This window comes from Aedes aegypti, chromosome 2 (genome assembly GCF_002204515.2).
Source record: "Aedes aegypti strain LVP_AGWG chromosome 2, AaegL5.0 Primary Assembly, whole genome shotgun sequence".
Lineage (NCBI taxonomy): Eukaryota > Metazoa > Arthropoda > Insecta > Diptera > Culicidae > Aedes > Aedes aegypti.
In genome coordinates, this window is record NC_035108.1 from 14,005,691 (window position 1) to 14,014,583 (window position 8,893).

The following is an 8,893-nucleotide window of genomic DNA, read 5'->3' on the forward strand; positions in this document are numbered from 1 at the left end:
AATTGAAAGGTATTCCTTAGAAAAAATTCTGAAAATTCTAGAGGTATTCCTTAGAAAGGAAGGAATCGTTCAACTCCTGAATAAATCTTCGAATTGATAGTTGATGCAAACATTAAGCCAATACCTGAATTACATCCTGATGAGCTGTCTTGTCAGATTTCTGGAAGAATCCTCATCGAAATGATGTTTCTGTTCAGTCCCATTTTTGTTTCATTTTCATGATGTTCCATTTTTTAGACACTTAGCCGCTATCAGCCCTGGATGAACCGATTTCATCAGTTCACTTTTCAAAACTATTTTCGACGCCACTTCAAAATGAAAGAAATTTATCAATGTTATTTCTCAAGTACGTTATGCGGATTCAGCGTAAGTTCAAGTGGATTGTAGCACATTTGAAGAAAATTCAGTATTAAAACGGTGACTTATCAGTTATCAGGTCTTGATTGTGCTGCAGATGGATTGGAACTGTGTCTTGGTCACTGAAAATCATTAGTAGTATGGATAATTTACACGTAATCACTCATTCTTCAGTGATTATGATCTAGAGTGTGATGTCGCATCACTGCTGTTGGTTGTCAGATCAAAATGATGTTGATAGTTCGTAACAGATATTGATAGTTTTAGTATATCAGCCGGCAGCTGATATGACTGAAATTGTGCAACACTGAGTCCAAGTATTCATTATGGAAAAGAGAACCCAATCTGGAATTCTTCGGAAAGGGCTTTCTCAAGAATATTATTTAGTACACTTCAGCAAAAGTGATTTAAACAAAAAATAAGCTAAAACTTTAGAAAAAGCAAGACTTATGTTTGATGTCTAGCTTTTTCTAGAAAAACAAGACTTATATTTGATGTAGGGGCCTTCATGAGCCGAGTGGTTGGAGTCCGCGGCTACAAAGCAAAGCCATGCTGAAGGTGTCTGGGTTCGATTCCCGATCGGTCCAGGATCTTTTCGTAAAGGAAATTTCCTTGACTTCCCTGGGCATAGAGTATCATCGTACATGCCACACGATACACGAATGCGAAAATGGCAACATTGGCAAAGAAAGCTCTCAGTTAATAACTGTGGAAGTGCTTATAAGAACACTAAGCTGAGAAGCAGGCTCTGTCTCAGTGAGGACCTAAATGCCAAGAAGAAGAAGAAGAATATGTTTGATGTCCGTGCGACATGCGAATTTCCATAATTTAATTAAGAATCATACCCATCAGGTGGATTATAGTCATGCTCATTCACAAACTAATTTTGTTCCGTCGGGTACCCGTTCGAATCTTTCAATTTCAAATGGATCTGCTCAAGGAAAATCCTATGCCGATATCGTAGCAGGTAACTTAAACACCTCCCCTATTCATACTACGAGCAACTATTCAAATTGTTTCAAATCAAAAGGAAAAAGCCCTGCCCCCACAGGAACCTCTATTCCGCCACTTCATCTACCGAAAATCCTAACGGAAAGTCATCAGATAATGTAGGGGGGCCCTTAAACAAAAAAGTTGTAAAATTTAACGGGGCACCCCCTAGATATGTGCCTTAGGGTAAGAAAAAAGCTCTCTCAAAATTTCAACTCATTTGGTTGCTCCCCCAGCTTCCGGGGGGCGCATTCAATTCAAAGTTTGTATGGAATATTCGTCTCAAATATATTGAAAATTTACCATATGTCACTGTTTCGTCTCGTACACTAGTTAGTCGCGTTCAATTGAGCCCAGAATGACAAATTCACTAGTTGATACGCTTATGAACATAGTTGCCGAAGGTTGTATCTGGATTTAAGCTCATTTTCATTAAGCTTTCAGTTGTTGAAAGTTAGACTTAGATCAGCATTCCCGTACAATCACACATGTGCATGCACCTTGTGCCGCAGCTCGCCCAGCATCATAGGTGGCTATGATGCGCTTAGTGGCTACCTCCCAGCTAAGTTGAAGGAATACTGAGCAATATTGCAAATCTACTTCAGATAGTTAAAACACCAACTTTATCAATTTTAATCATCATACAACCTTTTACAATATTGTTTGCTATAGAATCAAGTAGTGTTTTTGACATTCTGGGTTCAATTGAACGCGATCAACAATTTTCCTGACTCAAACAGGAGATGATGTGCTGTTTCCTATACTGCCCATAACTGCATATTTGTAACATTCGACAAAAGTAGGCATTGAGTAAATTGAATACAAAGTGTGCATTTCATGGCAGTATGGGAGGAAACTAAAATTTCAAAAAATCACCAGGAACTCAAAGGTGCTTATTTGCGGCTAATATTTTGTACAACTGATATCGCATACTAGGTGAATAGTCAGAAAATAATTCTGATAGAAATTTCATTGCTATTACATTACGAGGCTCATTTATAATCTCAATGTGACTGTTATGCGGTTATAATTACCAATGTGACAAAACAACTTGGTATTTTTTTCGAATTTTCTAGAACAATCTCACAGATTTAAGTAAGTTGGTCGAAAGTATTTATCATTTGATGACTCTCCATGGTATTAACTCCAATTTGTCAAAAATGTCGAATGTGACTGTTATGCAGTTATGGGCAGTATATGTTGGAGCTGAAAATCCCATATTAACTTCAATTCAATTGCGCCAGCTCATGGAACGACCAAATGAGCTGAAACTTTCAGGAAGTCTTCCTCTAACCCTAAAGAATAATCCTGGTGGGTGCCCCGTGGAATTATACAACTTTATTTTTCTCCCATACTAAGGTGGGCCAGTTTAGGGGGCATGGGGCAAGAAGGACACCCGGGGCAATAGTGCCACCTCTAATTTCACGTAGTTCAAATCAACTTTTTGATGTTTAACGCAGGATAAGTATAAATTGAGTACTAATTGAGGGTTGTGTAAATATTACAGTTAAAAATGTTTTGTACAAAAAATAAGAAAAATGTATTTAACTCACCAACGCAAAATATGCGAAATATTATAAGAATGTTTGTTTGTTTGTTTGTTTGTTTATTTCCAGTGGCGTAAAGGAAACCTTTTTTTGTTTACCACCTGCGTTTTTAACAAGTCAAATACAATAAAAACTTAACATATAAACTACTCTTACATTCTACAATATTCACATTACATACGGTTCCAAAACTCTAGACAGCCCCTTTTAAAAACTGCTTCTGATGTCGAGCATTTGACCGCAGGAGGAAGCATATTATAATAAACCACACCTCGAACAAATAACGAGTTGGAATAGCACACTGAGTTATTGGGAGGGATCATCAAATTCTGCAAGCGACGTCCTCGGAACGGCAACAACTTTTGATGGAGTATTGGCGGAGTGTTCGTTTTTACCAACTTATACAGGAACACACAAGAACGGTGAGCATAGAAGTTTTCAAATGGGCAGCCGATCAAGTTCCTTTGCAAATGACTAACGTGCGCGTAGCGGTTCAGCCCATAAACGAAACGTACGCAGGAATTCAATGCGACACGTAGCCTGTCCATAGAATAGGCGCAGGATCTGCCAGGAAGTAGTTCGCCAAACATAAAGTGCGGAAGAATGAGTGCTTTGAACAGTTTCAGACGTGTACTAATAGGAGCTCCAGAAGAACAAGAATAGAGCGATCTGAGGCATGCGTAAATTTTTCCACATTGCTGATTCACTAGGCCTTCCCACTGCAGGTCTGATTGAAAGGTGAATCCAAGATTGGCAGCACTTTCGGTCCACTCTATAGTCTGCCCAGCCATACTGATAAGAGGCAGCAACTCCGTTTGAACGGTGTTTCTCCGTCGATTCTTTACCAACATTGCTTTGCTTTTTGATTGGTTAACAAAAAGCTGATTTCGTTGCGACCATTCCGTGATTCTCTCGAGGTCCATATTTACCATACTGATGAGATCGCGAGTACAGGGACCAAGGCGACAGATATACAACTGTACATCGTCTGCATACAGTTGTATCGAACAGTATTTTATAACGGTAGGCAAATCGTTGATATGACAGCAGAATAATTAAGGTCCAAGCACCGACCCTTGAGGAACACCAGACGTTAAAAAGCCACGTTCGGATTGTTGGTTCCCACAGTACACAGTCTGCATTCGCTCTTTCAAATAGGAACTTATAAGCTCAACAGCTGTACCAGCAAAGTTAAACTGAGTTTCCAACTTCGAGCAGAGTTTTTGGTGAGGAATAGTATCGAAAGCCTTGGAAAAATCAAGCAGCAGTAATACGCCAGTTTCTCTCTTATCAACAGCTTTTGCCAATTCGTCATAAACGTGGACAACGGCTGTTTGGATGCTTTGCCCTTTACGAAAACCGGCTTGATGTTCTGTTAACAAATTGTTTACAGTAATGTAGGATGACATCTGTTGCTTCAGGAGTTTCTCAAATGCCTTCGATAGTGCACACAAAATACTAATTGGTCTGAGGTTCGTCAACGCATTAACATGAGGCTTTTTTCGCAGCGGCAAAACTTTAGCGTGTTTCCAGCACGACGGAAAAGTAGACGTTTCAATAATACAGTTGAACATATGGGTAACTTGTTGCACGATCAACGGAAGGATGATTTTTATGAATTTGATCGGCAAGCCATCCATGCCGTTGCATTGGATTTTATGCTACACACGGCATTAACTACTTCCCAGTACTCCACTTGCCGGAACGAGAAACTGTAGGGCGAGTTGGACGATGAATTTCTCGGATTGCTATTATGATCGCATTGAACACAGCTATAAAGAAATATGCGATTCACATCGTCTGGGTGAAACTCACAAACGGTTGATGATTTATCTTTTCCTACGCCAATTCCTTTGAGTCGCTTCCACAGCTCTTTCGGCGGGACTCGGCTGTCCAAGAATCGATTGAGGTATTGATTTTTTGCAGCCACAACCATCGAGTTTGTTTTATTCCTCAAAGCGTTATAACGGCGTCGCGCTTGATCCTTGGTTGTAGTCGGTGCTCTAATCCAGTCGGTATAGGCCAAATCACGTTCCAACATAGCCTTACGGATTTCGTTGTTGAACCATAAGTTTGATGACTTGTGTTTCTTACTGGTACGAAGTGGGATGCAGTCATCATGAATGCGTTTCACATTGGAGTTGAAAAAGTCGACCAGCTCATTTGGATCGTGCATTTCGTAGAAAGTATCCCAAGGAACGGAAAGAATAGCGTTTTGCAGTGTTCTGGCTTCAAAGTTGACGTAATCACGATACGTATTCATACTTGGAAAAGGGTTTGCGTCGAAGTCTAGGGAGCCGAAGATCAAATCGTGCTGGGATAGCCCAGGGAAGCCAACTTGATTAAAGCGCAGCACTTTATCGTAGCAGCTTGTAATAAACAGGTCTAAATGCGAGCAACCATCTTTATGGAAATACGTAGGTTCCTCACCCACCGAGAACAAAGCGAAATTTTCTAGCATATACTCAAACTGTGCACGTTTGCTGCTCGGCTTAGACAAATCGATGTTCAAGTCTCCAATTAGCAGAATATTGTCGTAACGCGTGGCGAAATCCGTCAGTTTGTCTGCGAAGAATTTTGTGCAGTTGTTATCTGGAGGATTGTAGACTACCACAATCAGGATTTTATCGCTGCCTAATCGCAACTCCACGGCTAGACACTCAGTTTTGTCTTCTGATTCGGATGACAATTTCGTACTGAAGATCGGAGAACAGCACAAATGATTCTTGTAGTAAACTACAATTCCACCTCCACGTCGATATATACGATCATTGCGAATTGCAGAAAAACCAGAGATAGAGATACTGCGATTGCTGTTCCTTGCTGAAAGCCAGGATTCAGTGAAACATGCAACCGATACTCTAGAGTTACGCAGGAGATCCTTCACTTCATCCAACTTGGATGAGTTTCGTTCATTGAGATGTGGTTTGGTAACGATGGCATCATGTGAAAAAAGGGAAGCAGTTTTTAGGGGGCTGTGAATAAACTACAATAGACGACATTGGTATTTTGCTACCATAACAGTCTTCGTACAATCACAATTTACAAAACTAAATACAATATTCAATACACATTAACAAATAACGAAAGTGGACGATGACATAAACTCGATTACTTAGCTAAGAAACTGATCCAGCAGTACATCCGAGTGCACGGCCACAGGTGGCTGATCGACGGAGCGCCTCACCATGACTGTCCCCAGCTTCGTGTACACCGTTGATAGTTTCCCAGCTTTCTTCAGCCGCAATGCTGTTGCCTTTATTTTGCGTGCAGCGACAGTCAGGTTCTCGTTCACATAAACTCGCCTTGAAGAATCGATTCCTAGATGGCACGGCTTTAGATCTCGCTTATGGAAATAGCCGCTGTAGAAGTCGTCACGGTCATTTCGTAGCGCAAATTGTAATACAATTAGACCATCGTTTTGAGTGCTCGGTCTCAATCTCCGTACGTCGACAGATGGAATGGATCCCTTCTGCAGATCTAAGTACTTCCACATTGCGTTGAAATAAGATGTCAGATTTTCGTCCTTGAGATACGGGATACCACTCACAATTAGCTCGTTCCTGTTTTGGAGATTGTCGATATCCTGCGATATAGCGCCCACTCTTTCGTCGAGAGCACACAGTGCATCTTCGTTGCTTTTGAGCTTAGCATTGCAGTCCGCCTTGAAGGAGTTGATGTCGTGGAGAACAGCTTCAAGTTTCCCATCTAGATCAGCTTTTACTGTGTCTATTTTTCCGCTGATGTTGACACTAATTTCCTCGATCTGTGCTAGTGTCTGCGCAAACTGATGGTTCATAGCTTGCATTACGGCTTCCAACGTCAAAGGCTGGGGGACTGCATGAACATCGCCATCCGATCGTATGCGCTTAGCAATGTTTTCGTTGCTCTTGTCACTTGGTGGAGTACGATGTAGCGACATTTTTGTTTCGTACTGTGTTTATCGAGGAGCGCAATGTGTAGGTATGAAAGAGACCTCACACTGATCGTTTTATGGCAAGCTTGTAGATGCACAGAACAATGTCGGCATATGGATCAGGATTTTGCAACTGTTTTATTGGTCCAGATACAATACGGCGGAACTGGATAACACGTACACGATCGCGGAAGACACTCAGGACTTTACTGGGATTTCTTCGAGGTATTAAAAAAAACGATTACATTCCACTAACGCGAATTTGCTTAGCTGAGCCACTATTCACAACACATAGTAGCGCCAGTGTTGCCAAAGTTGATAATTGTATGACTGGAAAACAAGGTTTGACTCTCAAAAAATACAAAACATATTGATTTTTCCGCACAGTATTGATGATTTTCAATTGTTTAATATAGCTGTGAGGATTTTTTTCAAAAAAGTCCTTTTGACATTATATTTTACATATATAATAATAGTATGTCTTATCGGGCAAGAGGGACACCGCAATTTTCTCATATAAAATCAAATGAACTTTTATTTTTCTTGTTTAATATTGCATTAAATCAATGTTTCCTACTAATTAAAATCAAAATAAACCATCTTGGACATTCGAAATGGTTTCTGATTTTTTTTACTATTATTGTTACAGTCAAATAAGATGAAAACTAAATTAATTTCGTAAAATTACTTTTTAACTATAAGTCAACTTTTATCCCTCAGTTTTTAACTTTACTTACTCTACAATTTATCGTTTAGGCGGGGAAATAATAATACAAAATTTGTGGCATTTTGCTCTGGTGGTCTTCTTGCCCCACACGAGTGGCACTCTTGCCCCGTGCCTCGTTTAAAAACCTCATAAAAAGGGACATTTTCAAAAATCTCAAATCATCATGTGTTTCTTATATTTTTGAAATCTATCGACAACATCCTTTAGAACAAGAGGTGAGCTTGCCCCTACACTGGAATAATCTTCAAAAATTGTGCTAATCAACCATGATATGAACCTATATATCTTAAGGTGTCCTTCTTGCCCCCAGCCCCCCTACCCACGTCAAGTGATATGTTTCCCTCTGATTTTAATGTCTATACTGAACAATTGAATCGAATGATTGATGCAATGTTCAGAACCATCACTATGAATAAAGCAGTCCAAGTTAGAGTAAAATTTACTAACAAAATTATTACCAGATTACGCTTTAATGGTTCCAAATAATTTTTAAAATATTTTAAATTTGAAGGCTCGTTCTTTGAATGATAAAGATTATCTTCAAATTTTTAATCATTATGTGTGTTTAAGTAGTTTGATATCTAATATATCTTGATGTTGAAACATTAAAAAAATTTCAAAATGTGAAAGTTTTCGAGGTAACACATAAGGCCAAATAGGGAACCACTATAGCCATAACTGGTACACTTACCCATATAGCATATAATAAATCTTTGAGCTGTTTAGTGGAGTACCTATGAGTAAATTAAAAACCGAATTTAGTACTATTATATTTAATTACACTAGAGTTTGTATTCTTTGGCATTGGCATTGGCACAACCCTAGCCCCCTGTATGAGGATTGTCTTCTTCTCGTCCGTTACCATAAATAGAGGTTTGGGACAAAACTCTACCTCTCTGACGAAAATTTACGCATCCTCTAATAGCCGAAAATTGTCCTGGCCACGTCCGTGCAAACGTGGAGGGATTAGAAGCGATCTGAAATTCGCTGAATGGGTGTATGGCAGAAAACCACTACAGTAGATACACAGTAGAGAACCTTTTGAATCCCCATACCATCATCTAAATCTACACCATTCACGCACGTGTCGACAATCTCATAAACATCATATTTTACATCACAACGCGATAGCTCCCGGCGGGTGCGACTTGTTGTGACACTCGCTCCTGCCAACAAGTCATACATCATTTCTCGTACCAAATTCGATCCATCTCACTTCTCCGGAAGCTTGAGTAATTTATTGAAATTAGAGAGAAAAGAGTTGATCTCCTCCGCGCTACTCCGGCAATCGACGGATGTGCCGCATGAGACGACCGACCCCAACTTCAGCAAATCCTACTACGTGCCGCCAACACC